The following is a 7,840-nucleotide window of genomic DNA, read 5'->3' on the forward strand; positions in this document are numbered from 1 at the left end:
AGCGCCGAGCGGCCCTCGCGCATGCCCGGTGGGGGCCGAGCCGCCGGCATGGCGTGAGCGCCGTGTCCCCACGGCCACGCACGGGCACCACCGTGTCCTCTGTGTCCCCACTGTCCCTCGGTGTCCCCACAGACACCAACGTCCCTCTGTGTCTCCACAGCCCCGCACAGACACTGCTGTGCTCTCAGTGTCCCCAGAGCCCCGCAGAGACACTGCTGCTCCCGTGGTGTCCCCACAGCCACACACGGGCACCGCCGTGTCCTCAGTGTCCGCACGATCACCAGTGCCCCTCAGTGTCCCCAGAGCCCTGCAGAGATACTGCTGTGCCCGTGGTGTCCGCACAGTCCCACACAGGCACTGCTACACTCATGATGTCCCCGCAACCCGACACAGGCACCGCTGTGTCCTCAGTGTCCCCACAGACACCGCTGTCCCTGAGTGTCCTCACAGCCCCGCACACACACTGCTGTGCTCTCAATGTCCCCACACAGGCACCGCTGTGCCCGTGGTGTCCCCACAGCCCTGCACAGACACTGTTGTTCCTTTGCTGTGCTCACAGACACCACTGTCCCTTAGTGTCCCCACAGCCACACTGCTGCATCGTCAATGTCCATTCAGACACTGCTGTCCCTCAGTGTCCCCGCAGCCCCACACAGACATTGCTGTGTCCCCACAGCTGCCTGAGCCACACATATCCTGCAGACCTGTCGCTCTCAGCATTTTCTTTCCACCAAGCAGCTCTTCTTGCACCTCAACAGAGCTGAAACTCTTAATACTGCTGATAAATATTTCACCAAGTCACTAATTACTACATGTGTAATGATATCATGGTGTTCTGCTTTGAAGATTACCTGGAGCAAACTGAGGACTTCAGGAGCCACCCTGAGGGATGAATCAGTGAAGATGTCGTGTGTGTTCAATGGTTTAGTTTTTGGTGATTTTCAGATCTGAATGAGGCTTCATTTGCGCGTACGTGTGTATTTGTGGTGGGTGGGTGTTTTCAAGGTTTGGGGTTTTTTCTACTCAATTAGCAGTGCTTCTTTTGTAAATGTCAAAATACCTGTCACCTGTTAATTCATGTTAATAAATGTTTGGGGAGGATAAGTAAACATCAACTCCTGGTAATGGGGCTGTGAGAATAGCTTGCAGGAGAGGAGATGGGTGCTGCTTCAGACGATGTGTTCCAGCATTTTCACATCAGCTGGGCTTTTTGAGCTCCTTTCCTACTTCTAATTAAAAGCTCAGTGTAGCAGATGAGTCTGGAAAAACTTCAGGGCCCTGCATTTCCGAAAGCCATGAGAAGTGGCTAAAAAATTGTGTAGAGGGGGAAAAATGGTTTTCTCCAATTCCATTAGTCTTACCTGCTAGAGCTGTGCCTTTCTGCACGTCACTATGTCATGGTGTGCCCTTCCAGCAATGTGGGAAGTTCTGAGGATGCTGAACTCTCTGCGTGGAAGAACAAAATTGTCAAGTTCCTGCAAACAAAGTTTTCCATGTGCTTCCCATAGGGAATCCTGCTTGTCAAGGCTGGGCTTTGGAACCTTGCAACTCTTAGCACCGTAGGGGAACACTGGGGTCTAAAGCTGGAACAGCCACAGCTTGCTCTGCCCAGCTACTGCTTTCCTCTGAGACCACTTCCAGGGGCAGTGCTTTATTGCCCAGTTTCTCAAGTGCTGCTGCCAGAATGGTCAATCCAACCCAGGGGCTGATGGAAGCCGGCAGAAACCACCCCAGCATGAACCGAGCACATGGTGCTGGTGCTGGCAGGCAGCTTGCTGTGAGAGTGGCAGTGCTGGCTACAGGGCAGGATGTGAGGACAGCTGGCAGCACAGGGTGTTTTCCTACATCTGCACCTTCCCATGAGCCAGGGAAAGGACACAGGGTGGGGTGTTGAGTTACAGAACCTGGCCCAAACTGAGGTTAGGAAAAGGGTTTTTGACCCGTCTCATCCTTATTTGGTATGATTTCACTTCATGCCTCCTTATTTATTGTCTCCCCAGACCAACAAATAGAAGCACCATGATACCATTGCTGTGAGGCAAATAACCCTCCTCACCCAAGTTGTTTAGTTGTGGTGCCAGTACCTTGCTATGGGGACAGATCGTACAGCACCTGCTAGTTCCATTTTGCCTGGGACATGGCCCCTAAGATGGCTAATACAAGGATGACTACCACAGGGGTGATGGGATATCTCAAAGGTCTCTTCCTCAGCAAAGTTCTTTTATTTTTTTCAGGAATTTTTTTTTTTAATTCATGCCATTTTCATTTTATATATCAGAAAAACTCATTGTCCTGAGTCCAGTTGTGCCAACTGTGAAGGCAGAAAAAATGTGAATCAATTACATCAGTGTCTATAATGATATTACCTATAGGTGATCACACAACAGAGAAGACAAAGGTCTTTGGGGGTTTCAAGAAAGAAATGCCATTTATTGTACTGGAGAATGGAAAAATTTCTTTCTGTGACATGAGGCTGCAGATGCTCTCCCTCACAGTTGAGGAGGCAGATGTTTAGAAGCTGCAGTTGTCTGTCTTCCCTCTCCCAGACAATGCAGCAACAAAACCTTCTAAGATGATCAGAGGGAAATGGGACCATTTTTTATGAGAGGTTTTCTTTCTGTGGTGATTGCTCTGAGGTGTTTAGGTAACTCTGCAGAAGTGGATTTGATAGAGGAAAGCTACTGGGGATGACAGAAGCAACTTTTGCTGGTAGGAACATCACAGACATTGTGTATCTATCTGTAGAGACAGATTGAGTTTTCTGACAGATTGTCAGAAAAGATTCCTTAAATTAATTGATGCGAAATAAATACAACCACCAAAACTCCACATGTTCTTCTTTAGGAACTTTCAGAATTATATTTATCCTTTAGTGGGTGAGATTTGGCTCACTGAAGAACTTTTAACTTGGTTATGTTTGAAAGGGCCTGATTGAATATCCGGGCAAGGATTAGTCAAGGTTCATCTGGAAGTTCTGCTGGTCCAGAGAAGCAGGGACACATTGCCCTCAATGCGATCAACACTTTCCTTCCTTAATTCACACAGCCATGTGTTGCCAGTGGTTACATCTGAATGCTTTTTGCTGAATAAAAGAAAGAATAAGGTAAAAACTTCTCAGGCCTCTTGCTTTCTGTTTCCAAATGCCATTTCTGTCCAGAGAGATGTATCCAGATCCTCACTTACAGTTGTCTGCATCTTTTTGCAAAACAGCCTGTCCAGCATCCTGCAGGAAGGGAAGCAGCTAGTGGAGTGATCATGAAAATTATGTGTGCCTAACTTCCAGTGGTAATGTTTCATGGTGGGTAATTGTGTAATTACCCATCACGAGTGGGTAAATGTAGACAAATAAGAGCATTAGCTAAGTAATTTTTGATGTTGTATTGGTGTATATTGCTGTTTGCTCAGGATATTAAAACAAAGGCTCTTTGGGTTAAAAGGATGCATAATGTTGGGTAGTTCGTTTTCAAGATGCAACATAGCTGCAAAATCCATGGTCCTTTCTAGCTTATCACTTTGGAACAGGCTCCGGGAGGTTTTTAAAATCTGCCCCTACATATTTGTTCCCAGCACTGCGAATTAATTGCATCTCCTAGAACACTTTCGAGAATAATTACTACATGATCCGAAGTACCTGCATTGCCAGCTCTCTTGCAGGTTCCAGTAAGAGGCAATACATACCATATGGGAATACTCCACCTCCGTGCCTGCTCCTGTTCACACAACAAACAAGAAGCAGCAAACACACACACACCCATCCCTGCAGAGGGCGAAACACTTCTCACCTCTCCTGCCTGGAGCCACTGCAGCTGCGTAAAGGAGATACCAGGTGGCCTCAGGTATTGGAAACAGAGTCGGCTGAAGAATAGTAAAAGTATTTTGTGAAATGTTTCAAATTTGTTTCCATTTTGCACAGTGTCAGAGGGAAGAACCTGTCAATATTAGAAAAAATCACTGCTGTAGCATTTGTATCCCTCTCCATTTATTCCCATTAGGCAGGGAAAATCAGCGTAGATAATGATTTGTGGAAATGACTGTAAAGAAAAGCAGAGCTGAAGCAGAGGCCCTGGCTTTGGGGAGGGAGTGCCTGTGTATGTGGCACAGGGTGCTGTGGCACTGCCTGTGCAGGCAGGCAAGCAGGACCCAAGGTTTGGAAGAAACACTCAGAAAGAGTAAATTCCACTTAAAGCAGCCATTTAGGAGAGCTTAACTGAATATCTCCCTCAGGGAGGCTCACATTTGCATGAAAAACAAACCTTCCCTCTATTTTATAAGTCCTGGTTAAAGGCCTAAAATAGAATATTTATGAAAGCTGGAAGCAATTGGCGCCTTTATGTGCACCAATGGCAGAAAACACTGGAGGGGTGTGGAGAGACCCCAGCTAGGACTGACCCTCAATTTGAGACTGACTGCAGAGCAGCTTCTGATTTCAGGTGATGTAGAGATGGGCATGCTGTCACCTGGTGCCAGTCACCCAGAAATCACACTGCTGTCTGCTGATCTTGGCGTGTGTAAGAGTCCAACATCTGTGATCATTTGTTCTTCTGGCTGTTGCCTACCACAAACCCAGCCTTCTGGCAGTGTGCCATCAAAATGGAAAATAAGTGTTTGCTCGGCTGTACCTCTTGTTTTGGAAAAGCAGATTTGCAATACAAGTCTCAATTTTGTGCAGCATCAGGTGACAATGGAAGGGGAAAAAAGAGGCAAAGTAAGAGGTGAAGAGTCTACTTAAAAATATCTTACAGTTCATGCAGATGAGAAATTTCAGCAGCAACTGAAAGAGGAAGCAGGGAAGGTGCTGAGGGCCAGCTTGGCTTAGGCTGTGCAACAGGTAGTGCCAAGTAAATGGTACCTTCTCCTGAGGACTTGCTGCCCTGCCCTTGGGCACATGCTGTGAGGGGCCGGACAGTTGGCAGCTTGCAGCAGGGCAGATTAAAGAACTGGATAACGGGAGTGTGTGAGTGGGCAGGTTTGAGTGACACGTCCTTTGATTCAGGCATGAATAGAGTCCGGCTGCAGAGTGACACTGGAAAACACTACAACTTGGTAAGAACATTCATTTACAGAGTGGAAATAGAAATCCTGGTGTGTCCTAGTCTCCATTTGTTTCCCTGTTTCCTAAATAGCACAGAAAACAATCCTTGTTTCTTGGTAACAGCATTATATAGATTGCTGTGTCTCCCAAGTGGAGTGGCTTAAACTGGTGCTCCTTTCACCTGTTCACGCACACTCAGCTAATATTTACATTGGGATCCTGGCTGCATCAGGGCTGTGCCAGGAGCAAAGCAGGGGCCAGCCAGAACTGCTGGCCTCACTTAACCCTTTCACATCAGGGAAGCATGGGATGGGGAAGGGAGGCACCACAGGGCACCCAGCCGCTGTGGCTGTGGATGGTGCAAGAGCCAGGGTGCCACTGCTGCAGCTCGGCATTTCTCTTATCATAGAATCAGCCCAGTTGGAAAGGACCTCTGAGATCACTGAGTCCAATCCTTCAATTTTTTAATTTTTTTTTTTTTTTTCAAATCCAGTCCGGGTTTTCCCCCATTCTGTACTCCAGCCAAAATCCAGCCTGGGCTTTCCCCCATTCCGTACTCTGGAAAAATCCAGCCCGGGTTTTCCTCCACACCGTACTCCAGCAGAAATCCAGTCCGGGTTTTCCTCCATTCCGTTCTCCAGCAGAAATCCAGTCTGGGTTTTCCCCCACCCTCCCCAAAGCGGTCCCGGGACGCCCCGACAGAGGCACCACAAGGTGTGAACCCCCCAAGGTGACACCAGAACAGTGTTTTATTTATTGTAACAAGCACAGAGGATCAGGATTTCTTCCAAAAAATCAGCCATAACCCTTGTAACTATACAAGCATACAAAGAGTAAGTGCAGTATAGCAGAGTGCATCAGACACTGGTGTCCATCTCAGATTGGTGTGAAGCAGCCACGTAACTGTATCAGTTTCATGCATTTAGCTGTGCTTCTGGGTTTGTATTGTGGGTGTTTACTGTCAACTGGCTGAAAAAGAAACACAGCTTTTCTTTTTAAACATATGAAATCTGACATTTTATTCACTTTTTGGGTTCACTTTTTGAACTCTGTATGTGGATGCTGTCAGAAGTTTGGCTAATGGAATGAGAAGGACGTAGTTCTGAAGGACAGTGGGTAGGACTTCATGGGAGTTACTTTCTTGCCATAAAGGTAAATATCTTGGCAACCTAAAAAGAGATGGAAATTAAAGGGAAAATTGAGATCGCAATTAATATCTGGCAAAAAGTTTAAGCATGCACTGCATTTTTTCTTGGATTAACAATTCTGTAAAATCTATATCTCCAACAGGACTTTGAACTCCCTACTGTTAATTAGGCTGTTAGCATGGTTTTAATTTCCTAACTGTGAAGTGCTAAATAATGTCAGCATACATGTCAGTGCATCCCTTGACAATCAGAACTTCCCAGGGAAGCATGTTTGAGAGTGGTGGATGAGGAGTACTGGCTAAGTGCTGATCACGGGAGCAAAACCAATTCATTGTCATTATGCCCCAAGCAGGCATTGTGTTATTGAAAGTCCTCGTTACCTTTGTTTCCCCATGCTGAAATTTTTCTGTGAGTCATCTTAACGTTAACTATTCAATAATGATATTGAAAACGTACTCTGCAATCACCCATGTGTGTTTCATCATTGTGGTTTTGTGCTTCATTAAATAGTAATTGGCTGGAAGCAAACGATCATCAGGTGTCAATCTCCACACGGATGCATTGGTTTGCTCCTCACTGCCAGAGTGCTGAGCACTCTTACCAGTGCTCAGCCTCCTCCCTGCCCTGGACACCTAATATTTACAGCATGGGGCTCTCTGAAATACCACCTGGGCAAGCAAATTTCCTTCCATCACCAAACGGCCACCTCAAAGGGCAGCTTCAGCCAGCTGAGAGTCATTCTTTCCTCCACAATGGGACTGGTTATCTGTGTCCTGTTGACTCGTAGATGCCTGCTGGCAGAGCCTTTCTGGCAGCAGAGATGGAGTTCCCCACTCCACCTGCACCACTGGGAAACTGGGGCTCGCAATGAGGTCACCTCCTAATCTATTTCTGGATGCTGTATTTGAAAGCGCTTTGGGAAGGCTTTTCAGTCCCTTGAAAAAGTCGGTTGAGCCATCATTTTCCCTCTCCCTTGTCTGCAGGTGCTGGGTGCTGCTCTCCAGGCCTGATTAGCATCTGCAGGGATATGAAAGCTCCCACAGCATCCAGGTTCTGGAGCCAGAAATAGCCCTGTGTGCTGAGGTAGGAGTGCTTATTCCACCCTGTAACTGCATTTAGACATGCTGCGGCTGTGTGTGGGGTGCTGGTGGCTGGGTTTGAAGCAGCCCAGGCAATGCTGCTGCTTTCCAACCCTCTGCCTCCCGCAGTCCTTCTTTGGGAAGAAGACAGCCAGCACATAGGCTTTGGTGCCTCCTGTGCCTTGAGGCTGATGCTCGTGATGATCCACCTGATGTGTTTCTTCCAGGCTCCTGCTACTCCAAGGCACTGGGAGACCAAATGCTGCAGGGAAAGAAGTGGGGCTACACCTCGAGAGGCACATCAGGGCAGAGGAAGAGGGGGAGTGGTTGAATGGCCTTCTTTGGTGACATAAGGCAGGAGTGGTGGGAAACACGATACATGCCTTGTGCCCCCTGCTCTCCTCCATGGGCTTGGGCAGAGCCTGCTCACCATTGAGGATTCACTTGGTCCTGACACTGGTTCTGGTCTTTCCAGCCTCTTCCTTGGGTTTATTATACCAGGTGTGAAAATAAATAACACCAAATTATCCTGACCCAGCAGGCCCTGAAAGACACCAGACTCGATGTCTGCAGCTACTCAG

Source organism: Neopelma chrysocephalum, unplaced genomic scaffold, assembly GCF_003984885.1.
Source record: "Neopelma chrysocephalum unplaced genomic scaffold, ASM398488v2 Primary Assembly neopelma1_147, whole genome shotgun sequence".
NCBI classification, from domain to species: domain Eukaryota; kingdom Metazoa; phylum Chordata; class Aves; order Passeriformes; family Pipridae; genus Neopelma; species Neopelma chrysocephalum.